This window comes from Equus quagga, chromosome 10, assembly GCF_021613505.1.
Source record: "Equus quagga isolate Etosha38 chromosome 10, UCLA_HA_Equagga_1.0, whole genome shotgun sequence".
In the NCBI taxonomy this organism is placed as follows: Eukaryota; Metazoa; Chordata; class Mammalia; order Perissodactyla; family Equidae; genus Equus; species Equus quagga.
In genome coordinates this window covers 4,757,631-4,769,199 of record NC_060276.1, presented here as the reverse complement: position 1 = coordinate 4,769,199, position 11,569 = coordinate 4,757,631, and the positions used below count along the sequence as shown (strand labels likewise).

At 45.9% G+C, this 11,569-nt stretch overlaps 1 long non-coding RNA gene across 1 annotated transcript in view; it reads left to right on the top strand.

The window, feature by feature from the left end:
* The first annotated feature begins 2,663 nt into the window (after positions 1-2,663).
* LOC124245764 (uncharacterized) overlaps positions 2,664-11,569 on the top strand; it is an 11,951-nt gene continuing 3,045 nt past the window's right edge. Inside the window, exon 1 of the long non-coding RNA XR_006890320.1 lies at positions 2,664-2,833. This is a non-coding gene — a long non-coding RNA (uncharacterized LOC124245764). The remainder of the gene's footprint in view (positions 2,834-11,569) is intronic.

Below are 11,569 nucleotides of genomic sequence, written 5' to 3'. Positions count from 1 at the left end.
AATGAAGAAGAACAAAGAAGGATTAGAATTCATCGCGTGGTCTCCTGACCTAAGCCCACGTGCTCCAGCTGGCTGCTGGGCTGTGGTTACAACACCCGCCCCACCCCGGGATCCAGGACTTGACACTACAGGGAAGTGCAAGATCCCCTAACAATCTTCAGCACATCTTGAAGAAGCAAAGAGAAAAGCTGTCTTTCCTGCGGGTTGGGCTTTTCAGAGGGCATTCAAGTATACAATCCGGCATTGGTGATCATTTTACAATGTGTACATCTCTCAAGACATCAGCCTTAAATGCAAAGTGATTTTGCTCCTTGGGGGATGCTGTCTTTTGATATGTTTCTGTCTGCCCACCATCCACTCTCCTGGCTTCTAACCTCTTTCTTTTGGGATGTCTCCGCACCAGTCAGGGTTCCTTTCGAGAAGCAGCGTGGTCAAGGTGATATAGAATGAGAGGGTTATCGTAGGGATGGGACCCACTGCCCTGTTGGGGCTGGTAGTGGAGTCTCTGATCAGGTATTGAGCCTGAAGTCACCCAGACCAATAATCAGTGGGGAAATGAGACGTGGACAAGAGCAAGAACAAACTGGCACCCCATCGATCTCTGACTGCCTCCCACCTCGATACCATGGGTGACCTGCAAGGGAAGCTGGCGCCCCTCACCAAGAACTGTGCGCATACTTGACAGGCTGGAGGAGAAGATTTGGCAGGAGTAGGGGCAGCTGCAGGGCCAGGGGCTGCCCCATGTCAGCAAGAGGAGACAGCAGGTCAGGGGCACTGGGTGCACCCACAGCACTGGCTTCTACTTCACTTCCGTCTTCCAAAAACCATCCAATTCTCACGTGGCTCCCACTAACCCTGAACCATACAGGGAAGGGAATTCCAGGCATTGACACTCCAGTTTCATTCAACTGGCACAGAACAAAGCCGCCGTTTTTAGCCATTTTTAGCGCTCTGAATAAATATAGTGCCTAAGTGAAGAAGCAGCAGGGACTGGAAATCTAGAAAACCCCAACATCCTGAGATTGACTGAGTGTTCTTCTTTACAGGGCCTGAGTGGGGGCGGCATGGCGGCTTTGCACCTCAACATGTCCTCCTTACAGACTTCCCGTCACCCTGTAACCTGCAGATTCAGAGCCTCACCTGCCTGCGGATACAGGATCCCAAGAACATTAACAAGCCAGAGGCCTGATTCTTGCCCCTACCTGGTGACTTAGGTGCCCGCCTCACCGCCTGTTATGGACTCAATGTCTGTGTCCCCCTCAGAACCACATGTGGAAGTTCTAGCCCCCAAAGTGATGGTGTTCGGAGGTGGGGCCTTTGGGAGGTGATTAGGTTAGATGAGGTCGTGAGAGCTGAACCTTCATGATGGGCTTGGTGCCCTTATAAGAAAAGGAGGGGACCAGAGCTCTCTCTCTCTGTCTCTCCACCATGTGAGGACACAGCAAGAAGGCAGCTGTCTGCAAGCCAGGAAGAGGCTCTCCCCAGGAATTGAATCTGCCGACAATTTCATCTTGGACTTGCCGGCTCTAGAACTGTGAGAAATGCTTATCATTTCAGCCACCCAGTCAGTGATATTTTGTTACAGCAGCCCAAATTGACTAATACAGCCCTCGAGTATCTCTGGGAATCCCCAAAGGAGTTCTTATTAGTGCTCACAAGCATGTCTCTCCACTTATCACCTTGTAGAGTCTGCCACATTCTTCCTCTCCAGAATCCATTCCCTTTTGTTATCATCTGCTGCCCAGGAAGACCTTTACAGAAACCACACTGCTACCAGGCCAAATGGTCTGGCCTTGACACTGCCCAAATTGACACAGCAGAGTGGGGTTCTAGCGGCCAAAGGGGTAACAGCCTCGACTCTATATCTCGGGCATATTTTGTTGTCTGAGCTCTGAGAAGCAAGACGCACTGGGCCCAGAGGTCGCAGGTCTCTCAAGAGAACCGTAAATCACGCTGCTTTCGACGGAGTGCTTGCTCCTGGGATTAAGTTCCAGCCACCTAACTCCTCCACCGTCTTTCACCACCTGGCAATCCAGGCCTGCAGAATGCTACCATGCTCTGCCCCTGCGTGGTTAGGGAGCTCTGTGGACTGTTTGCAAGTCCTCAAGCTGAGCCCCTCAGCAATTGTCTTGCAGTTTGTGAGTTAATCTACCCAGTTATACCCCTTTCCTGATCTCAACCCCTAGCAGGTAAAATGTTTCCCTGACCCTCACTCAAAAGGAAGGTGGTCCAGATTTCCTCCCAGTGTCCTCTCAGTTGGGATCAAGATTCAGCACAGGCTCTCAGGAGGGACACCCTGCTCCCAACACTGTTCATCCTTTACCAGTTTAGAGAACATAGAAGTTCCAGCTAGGTCTTTATGTCCCAACTGCAGGCCTGGCTGTTCTTATAACCTTCTGAAACTTGCATTTAAAAAGAGAAAACTCCGCCAGAATAATGCAAACTGTGTGGAGTGGTGTACATGATTTGGCCAAATTTGAGCATTCCGTATATTGCGATATGGCAGATAGAGGTTGTCATAGCAAGATGAGTGCCTTGCAGCTTGGTGTGCAAATTAATCTTGTGAGGTAGTAGAGCCTCACGAGAGATGGTCAGCAGAGGGGCGGAGAGTGTTTCCTTGCAGCTCACAGAAATGATGATGCCTTTCTTTCCATAACAGACAAATACTTATCAACGCAGCCCATCTCTTGTGCCCTTTGCATCTCGTTCCACATTGCCATTGGCTGTGAAGGTCATCCCTTTTAAGTGGCACCTCACTTCAGATGGGAGAAACATCTGTTCCAGAATAGAACATCGGTGGGTGCCCGGCCAGCAGCACTCACTTACACAGAAGGTAGGGATCTGAGTTCAAGTCCCCACTCTACTTTTTTTCATGCTGTGTGGTCATGAGGGAGGCTGGGCAGGGAAGTCAGCCTTCCAGGCTGCAATTAGACAGCGATGTGGAGTGAGGAATTTGGCTGCTGAGAATGTGAGTGTCATGAAGGCCTTGCAGGAAGTCAAGGACCCTTTAGGGACTACAGGAGGCTGCCCCTTCATCAGCCAGCTCCTGCTATATGGAACACTTATGCAGGGATGTGTGTGTGTGTGTGTGTGTGTGTTCACACAGGACCTACCTCTTAGAGGCTCTGGGCTTACAGCAATTCCCAAGGTGGCTGCCGCCTCTACCTGAAGAATGCTAGTCTCAGGCAGCATCCTGCATGGCCTCAGAAGGAGTGGGGATTCCTGAGGGATCCTTGCCTGAGTGGGTCCTGACTACACAGCTAAGGGTGCTCCTGGGGCCTGGTTTCTGTCCAAGGGATTTCTATAATCATATCAGGGATTACCCTCCCAGGGGTCTCCGGTGAGGAACAACCCTAAGAAGCCCCTTTGGGGCTGGCTTCCCACTCACTGTCTTCTCCACATTACTGTGGTCAGTTGTCATTGATGTGTCCCCTAGTGAAGCCTTTGTTGGGTGGCTCCAGTCATTAGGTGTCAGCATCATCTAGCAATTTCCTTGAGCTGCCAGAGGAGAATTGTCCAAGACTGGCAGCTCAAATTGTAGCCCAGTAGAATGATTTGGTGGTCAAGGGGTGCCCTGAGGTCAAAATGAGGGTTCCACCAAGGCCTTCCTGCCTCTCTGGTCTAGACCAGGAGTTCTTCTCAGAGTTCTATCCCTCGTGCTAACATTGCCCAGCCTTCATCAAAACAATTTAAAAATAAAAAGGTAGAAAAAATAATTTTAAATAGTAAAGTAAGCTAGAAGATAACATTCTAAAAGGAAAGCAAATTGACTGGCAAAAAGTAAACAGTGCTGATAACAAAAACAAAGACCCACAAACAACACTCCCACATGGGGCCCAAAGAGGTAGGTGACCACGGGTTGCGGACAGCAATTTTCCTGTGGCCAGCCGGGGCCAAGCTGTATTCCCAGCAGGGTCCCCAGAGGTACCGTCCAAGGCTTGGGGGCTATGTATGCCACCCAAGCTGCAAATGGCAGCCCCTGAAGCGCAGCACTTGGAAGTGGATGACACAGTGGCTCTGGAACCAGCAGTCCTAGTTTTCATGCCCTGCCTGCTTTGCCCTCTTTCCAGACAGCTCCTCTAAAGCAGATCAAGGGCAGCACTTCTTCAGAGAGTCCTTCTAATTCCATCAACTAAACCTTCCTGGAGTGTCTGCTCTAAGATATGCCCCATACTAGGGCCTGGAGCTCCGTTTGGCCCCACTGCTCACAGAACTCTCGGTCTAATGGGGATACTTTTTTCCCCCAGTTTTATTGAAGTATAATTGACCAATAAAATTGTAATATATTTAAAGTGTACAATATGAGGATTTGATGTACATATGCATTGTGAAAGGATTCCCACAATTTAGTTAATTAACACATCCATTACCTTTTTTTTGATAAAAACACTTAATTTCTACTCCCCTAGCAAATTTCAATTATATAATATAGTGTTATCAACTATAGTCTTCATGTTATACATTAGATCCTCAGACTTCATTCATCTTATAACTAAAAGTTTGTACCCTTTGACCAACCTCTCCCTATTTTCCCCACCCCTCCTCCCAGCCCCTGGCAACCACCGAGATTACTTTTTTTTTTCTTTTTTAGATTCCACATATAAGTTATACTATGCGGTATTTGTCTTTGTCTGGTTTATTTTACTTAGCCTAATGCCCTCTAGGTTCATCCATTTCCTTCTTTTTTAAGGCTGAATCATATGCCATTAGGTAGATAGATAGATAGACAGATTAGATAGATAGATAGGGAGAAAGAAAGATGATAGATGGATCCATCGCACATCCTCTTTATCCATCCATCTGTCAGCGGACACTTAGATTGTTTCCATACCTTGGGTACTGTGAATCAGGCTGCAATGAACATAGAAGCACAGATATCTCTTCAAGATCCTGATTTCATTTTTTTTGGATATATACCCAAAACTGGGACTGCCAAATCAAATGGTAGGTCTATTTTTAACTTTTTGAGGAACCTCCATACTGTTTTCCAGAGTAGCTGCACCAATTTACATCTCCACCAACAGTGCGCAAGAGTCCCCTTTTCTCCACATCCTCGAGGACACATTATCTCTTGTCTTTTTTATAACAGACATTTTAACAGGTGTGAAGTGATATCTCATTGTGGTTTTGATTTGCGTTTCCCTGATGGTTAGTGATGTTGAGCATCTTTTCATGTACTTGTTGGCCATTTGTGCGTCTTCTTTGGAAAAATGTCTATTCAGGTCCTTTGCCCATTTTTTAAGTTATTTGGTTTTTTTACTATTGAGTTGTGTGAGTTCCTTGCATATTTTGGATAGTAACGCCTTATTGGATATGTGGTTTGCAAATATTTTCTCCCATTTCATAGGTTGCCTTTGCATTTTGTTGATGGTTTTCTTTGCTATGTAGAAGCTTTTTAGTTTAATGTAGACCCACTTGTTTATTTTTGCTTTTGTTGCTTTTGCTTTTGGTGTCAAATCCAAAAGACCATTGCCAAGGCCAACGTCGAGGAGGTTGCCCCCTATGTTATCTTCTAGATGTTTTATGGTTTCAGGTCTTATGTTCAAGTCTTTAATCCATTTTGAGATGATTTTTGTGTATGATGTAAGATAGGGATCCAGTTTCATTCCTTTTCATTTGGATATCCAGTTTTCCTAACACCATTTATTGAAGAGACTATCCTTTCCCTTAATGGGGACAACTTTAACTGTTTAAAACGATCCCTAAGGAGCCTTCACATAGATGGCTTTAATTAAGCCTTTTTTGTTGTGTAATATAGCATACAAAGGAAAGCGCTTAAGACATAAATGTACAGCTTAACAAGTTGTCAACACTTGTGTAGCCATCACCCAGATCAAGACATAAAACATTGCCAGCTCCCCAGAAGCCCCCCGCGTGCCCTTCTCGTCACAACACGAACCTCATTCACATCCCAGACTTTTGTGGTCCTCACTCCCTTCCTGCTCTTTATACTTTGCCACCTAAGGGCACATCCCGCAACACCATGGATTATTTTTGCCTATTTTGAGGTTTATATAAATAGAATAATACCATACGTATTCTTTTTTAATTCATATTTTAAAACTTTTTATTTTGAAATAATTATAGGTTCACAGTTGCAAAAACAGTATAGCGAGGTCCCATGCACCCTTCACCTAGTTTCACCCAGTAGTACCGTCTTGCATAACTATAGTATAATATCACAACCAGAACATTCGCATTGGTACATCCACTGACTCTATTCAGATTTCACTATGCATTTGTGTGTATGGGTGTGTAAACTTCTATGCTTCATGCATATTCTTTTTTACGTGACCTCTTTCACTTAATATTGTGCTTTTGCAATTCCTCCATATTCATTTTCATAGTATACTTTTTGTATGAATGACCATATTCTCTTTACCCATTCTACGGCAATGGACAGCTGGGTGGTTCCAGGGTTTGGATATTGTGAGCATCATTGTCCATGTTTCCTGATGCACATGTGTATTCATTTCCCTAGTGTATATAACTAGAAGTGGAATTGCTGGGTCATTAGGTGTGGCTATCTTCAAATTTATTAGATAATACAAACTTTTCCAAAGTGCTCGTCCATTTTACACTCCCCCTAGAGAGTTCCAGGGGTCCACATGCTCACCAACGCTTGTTAATTTTTGCCATTCTGGTGGATAAGTAGTGGATCTCATTGTGATTTTCATCTGCATTTCCCTCATTTCTAGGAAATCAAGCACCATTTCACACATTTATTAACCATTTGTATTTCCTGGTTGTAAATTACCTGTCAGTTCTTTTGCCAATTTTTCTATTAGGTCATCTGTCTTTTTCCTAATAACTTGTAGGACTTTAAAAAATATATTCTGGATATAAGCCCTTTGTCTGTTTTATGTGTTCCAGATACCTTTTCCTAATCTGTGGCTTGCTTTTTCACTCTCTTCATACTATCTTCTGAAAAATATGAATTCTTCATTTTAATGTAGACCAGCTTGTCCATCTTTTCCTGATGCCCAGTGTCTCTCATGCCATGTTTAAGAAATTTTTCTCTACCCTTAGGTCATGTAGATAGTCTCCTTTATGATCTTCTGAAAGCTTTATAGTTTGACCTTTCACATTTAAGTCCTTAATCTACCTAGACTTGATTTTTGTGTGTCATGTGAAGTAGGAGTCCTCTTTCATTTTCTATCCTTATGGGTACCCTACTGTTCCTGCAATTGATTGAGAAGACTATTCCCTTCCCACTCCTGTGCAATGTCTCCCATGTCATAAATCAGACTTTATATATGCATGGATCTATCTCTGGGCTCACTCTTCTATTCCATCAGTCTGTTGGTCCATCCTTATACCAAAACCACAGCAGGCAGATGTCTCTCAACAGCTATTGATCCAGGCTGTGCTCCTTAGAGATTAGAAGACTAAAAGTTAGGTATAGCCAGATTGGTAAGGATCTTGAAAATCAGTTGGAAAAGCCTGGACTTGACCTGGGGAGCAAAGGGGTTCCCCACCATGTCAGAGAGCAGAAGAGAGAGATTCTGAATGAGCATCTTAGGAAGAAAACCTGTGAGTCAAATCACATCTCAGCACGGGAGCATGGAGCTGAGGGAAGAATGGGGGTGTTACTGGAGTGGTTCAAGGCTGAGATCACAGGGGCCCGGATGAAGGACGTGGCAATGGAAACAGAAAGGAAGTGACGTGTCCAGGAGACATTTAGAAGAGAAAGTTGAAATCATGGCACTTTGTCATGAGTCAGTGGAAGAGGGAGGAAGTTGGAGACTGAAAAATGATGCCAAGCTTTCCAGGCCGGAAACTGAGAGATGATTCTGGTTTGATGAAAGAGGCCCATAAAGTAGTTGGGGGAGTGTGTTTTCCACCACTCAGTCCTGAAAGTTCAATTCGTGTTCCGGAGAATCAATCAGAGTGGTCCTGACTGCACACAGATCCTCCCAGCCAGGCCGCTGAGCAGTGACACGTCACCCGTGGTTTTGGACTTTGGGGAGTTGAAGCAGGACTTTGAGCCATATTAGAGCCCCCTTGGGCATTGTTGATTGGATCTGCTTTGCCGTCTGAACCCAGTTTGATCATCAGGACATCCTAAAGCACACAATTTGACAAGTTAGCAACTGCCTTTCCAATGGCAAAGGTCACCCAGATTAAAACAGCAGCAGCAACAAAAATAGCAATCAAAACTAAAGGAAAAACGAACTTAAAAACCCAAACAGCTAGCCCTGGGCTAATTCACGGAACACTATGAAACATATCTAAAAGGTGCAATGAATACTTGTAAATATTCTTTTTCTTGTTGGCCTCCTGTGTTTAAATGCGTGTAGCAACCTTCCTCTCAATCTCCTACCCCTGCTGATACACGCCAAAGCATTCAGGTCTAATATTATTGCTGAAAAGCCAAAAGCATATTTACAGAGACTGAATGTGGATAAGGAACAGATAAATCAAGTCTCTTGAGAAAATAAAGTCCCATAGCAGATTATGTTGTGAAAGGACTAAAATAGGGTTTGCAACTCAATTACACCACCAATTGGACTTTTAAAAAGAAGTCATTCACATTTTAGGTCATAAAATCATTCCCTTAATCCCTTAAACATCAAATAAAATTGAGATTTAAGATAAGATTCACTTGGTTAAAAGTGATATGAAAATTTTCCGCAAATAATTAAAAGGGATTTGACAACATAATAACTGGCTAATTCCAGCACATATTTAATAAAGAATGGGTTAGGGGAGGGGTTGGTGTTTAAGTGGGTTTTTTTGGGGGGTTTTTTGGGTTTTTGGCTCTATGAAAATACAAAAGCCTCTCATTCTGAGTACTACTGATGTTTGCAGAAGAAATCAATGGTGCCGTGAAAGCATGTCCTGGGCATGAGGTGCTGCGTCAGGAAGGCGAGGCCCCGGGAGACATCTTCCTCTGAAAGACAGCCAGAGTCCCCAGTCAAATGACGCTAAGATGTGGCCCGGGCATGAAGCTGATAGCTTGAATTTCTGTAGCAGCTCTCATTTGTTCTGCGGTGGGAGAGTCAATGCTGACTTTTCTCCTGGGTCTCAGAAATCCCATGCACAAGCCACCCACCTTCAGATGTAGAAAACTTGTTTCAGAAAAGCCAAAACCCGCAAGTGTTCTAGGGCTAGATGCCCATCCCTCTCGTTCATTCACTCATTCGTTCATCCCTCCACTCAGCCGCTCACTCCTTCATCTCTTCACTCACACGCACACTCAATCATTCACTCACCCATTCACCCACTTATCTGTTCGTTCACTCACTGATCCACTCATCCACTCATTCATCCACTCAGTCACTCACGTACTCACTCATTTCACACACATTTCTTGAGTGTTTGCTGTGTGCATGCTGAGGAGGCTGCAGCGCAGACCAGGTCTTGGCCCCTTCTCCCAGGAGCTCACGTTGTAGTGAGAGACAAAAGTACAAAGTAACCAAACCACAGGGCAGAGGAAAATGAGGACAACTGCAGTAAGAAGATGCAGGGAGTGCAGAAGGGGAAGTTAATTCCACCTCTAAAATTCTACATCATTTGCTTGTCTCATTTATTGCCCCTCTTCCCCACTAGAATGTCAGCTCGGTGAGTGCAGACGTTTGCATCTGTCTTGTTCACTGCTGTATCCTCTGTGCCTAGAACAGTACCTGGCACATGGTAGATGCCCATTAAAATATCTGTTGAATAAATGAATGAATCGTGAGAGAAGGAGGGAGAAACTTGATGAAGCTCTCTTTGGAAACACTTCACAGAGGCAAGAATCCTGGCCATGGGCCTTACCAAAAGAGAATGGTCTTGGTGGACAGCCAGAACTGAATAGCCCCTTGGTCTGAGGGGGCAGCTGGTGGAGTGGGGGTGGGTGGGAAATTGCATGGTGTATTCAGGGAACAGAGTTGTCCAGCACAGAGGAATGTAGGACACCAAACAAGAATGGTGCCAGATCAGGTTGGGAGCAGATGACTGAGAGCAGTCAAAGCCAGGTGGAGGTGTTGTGTGTTCTCTTGCAAGTGTTGGGGTCTCTAGAGAAAGAAATCTGACATCCGCTTACTGACAAGGCTGACTGCCTGCTGGATCCGAGGCTTGCACCCTGGGAGACTGCAGAAGAGCTCTGATTCCCTTTACCAAGGACCTAGTGAGCATCTGGGTCTGCGAGAAAAGACTAAAACAGTGGAAAGAACTAGTAGCAGAAGCTGTAGCAGGAAGGGCCCTGGCAAGGCGGGAGGTAAGGGGCAGGCCTCAAGCTGAGCCTCACAGCCTGGCTGTCAGCCTCATGATGGGGATGGGCCAGCTGGTCCCAAGGGTCCCTGCAGCCCTGACATTCTGAGATTCTAATTATAGAAGTGAAAGCTTCATTCCAGAGAGCTGGGGAAATCCTTGGGATCAATTTCACCTCCCGGGGCTGCTAGTTCAGCTGGCACTGAGGCAGTTAAAAAGGAATGGAATAGAAATCCAGAGAGCCTGCATCAGCCTAATTGTCTCTCAGCAGACTTGTTTGCTTCTAGATGTCAGCAGCTCTTTTAGGAATGCAGAACAGCAGCCTTTTCACAGGCAAGAGTTGGGGCTTGGTTCCTGATCTTTTCTTTTTGCGCTGTGAAGAGGACCTGTCTTATAGGCCAAGAAGAAATCAAAGACCAGCTTCCTTCCAAACTTTGCTTCCAAAAAAGCAAATAAGAAAGGTCGGGCTGTAGTCCGAGGTACTACAGGGCAAGTCTGGCATAAACAAGTCTCAATTTTCACGGCAGTCCATCCCACAGGCAGCTGAGAGGGAAGCCCCCATTCCAGAAGGCTCAGCTGAGCTGCTCTTTCTGGGTCTGCGCAAGTGGGGCCCATGGGAGGCCAGTGGCATTGGGCATCATTCCTGGCACACAAGCTGTGCCAGCACAGAGAACCCAGCTTAGGGAAAAGGGCTATGACCAGTCAAACGACTGGTTACTAGAAAGTCACCAGAACTAGTCATGAAAAAAAAATAAATGCACACCTCAAACAAGCTCTAACTGGTTATTTTTGTGGTTTGACTGAATTCCACTGTCTGAAAAGTGTGAGTGTAGCATGGTCCAAGCTGGATGCCAACCCCAGGTAGGCCCAGCAAATTCACTCAATATATTTAAGGTTCAAAGTCAAAGGTTTCCCGTCAATGCAGAGGGATAGGAGGTGACTGGGTGGGGAGAGCAGGGAGGAGGCCAAGTTCAGCCTTGGCACCTGATGTTGGCAGCACTATTGCTAGATGGAGGGCAGAAGTAGGGTCAGGAGGAGAGGCAAAGCTGTGTAGCCCGATGAGATTGAGGAGCCCATGGGACAGCCTCGGAGAGAGGCCAGGAAGGAGTTGGGAGGACAGGTCTGGGCTCCAGACAGAAATTCCCTTCAGGCGTCTCCACAGTGGTCTTCTTGCGTGTGGGGGCGGAGCCAGGGGGTGAAGTTCAGTCTGGGTCACAGTCAATTGGAGGAGCTTAAGGAATATCCAGGTGGACATGTCCAGCAGATTGTTGAATACACAGCTCTGGCGCTGAGGGGAGAGGGAGGGCTGGTGAGCCAGTGCTGGGAGCCCCAGGGAGTGACGGCCTTCTCTCCCACCCTCATCCTCTCCTTTGTC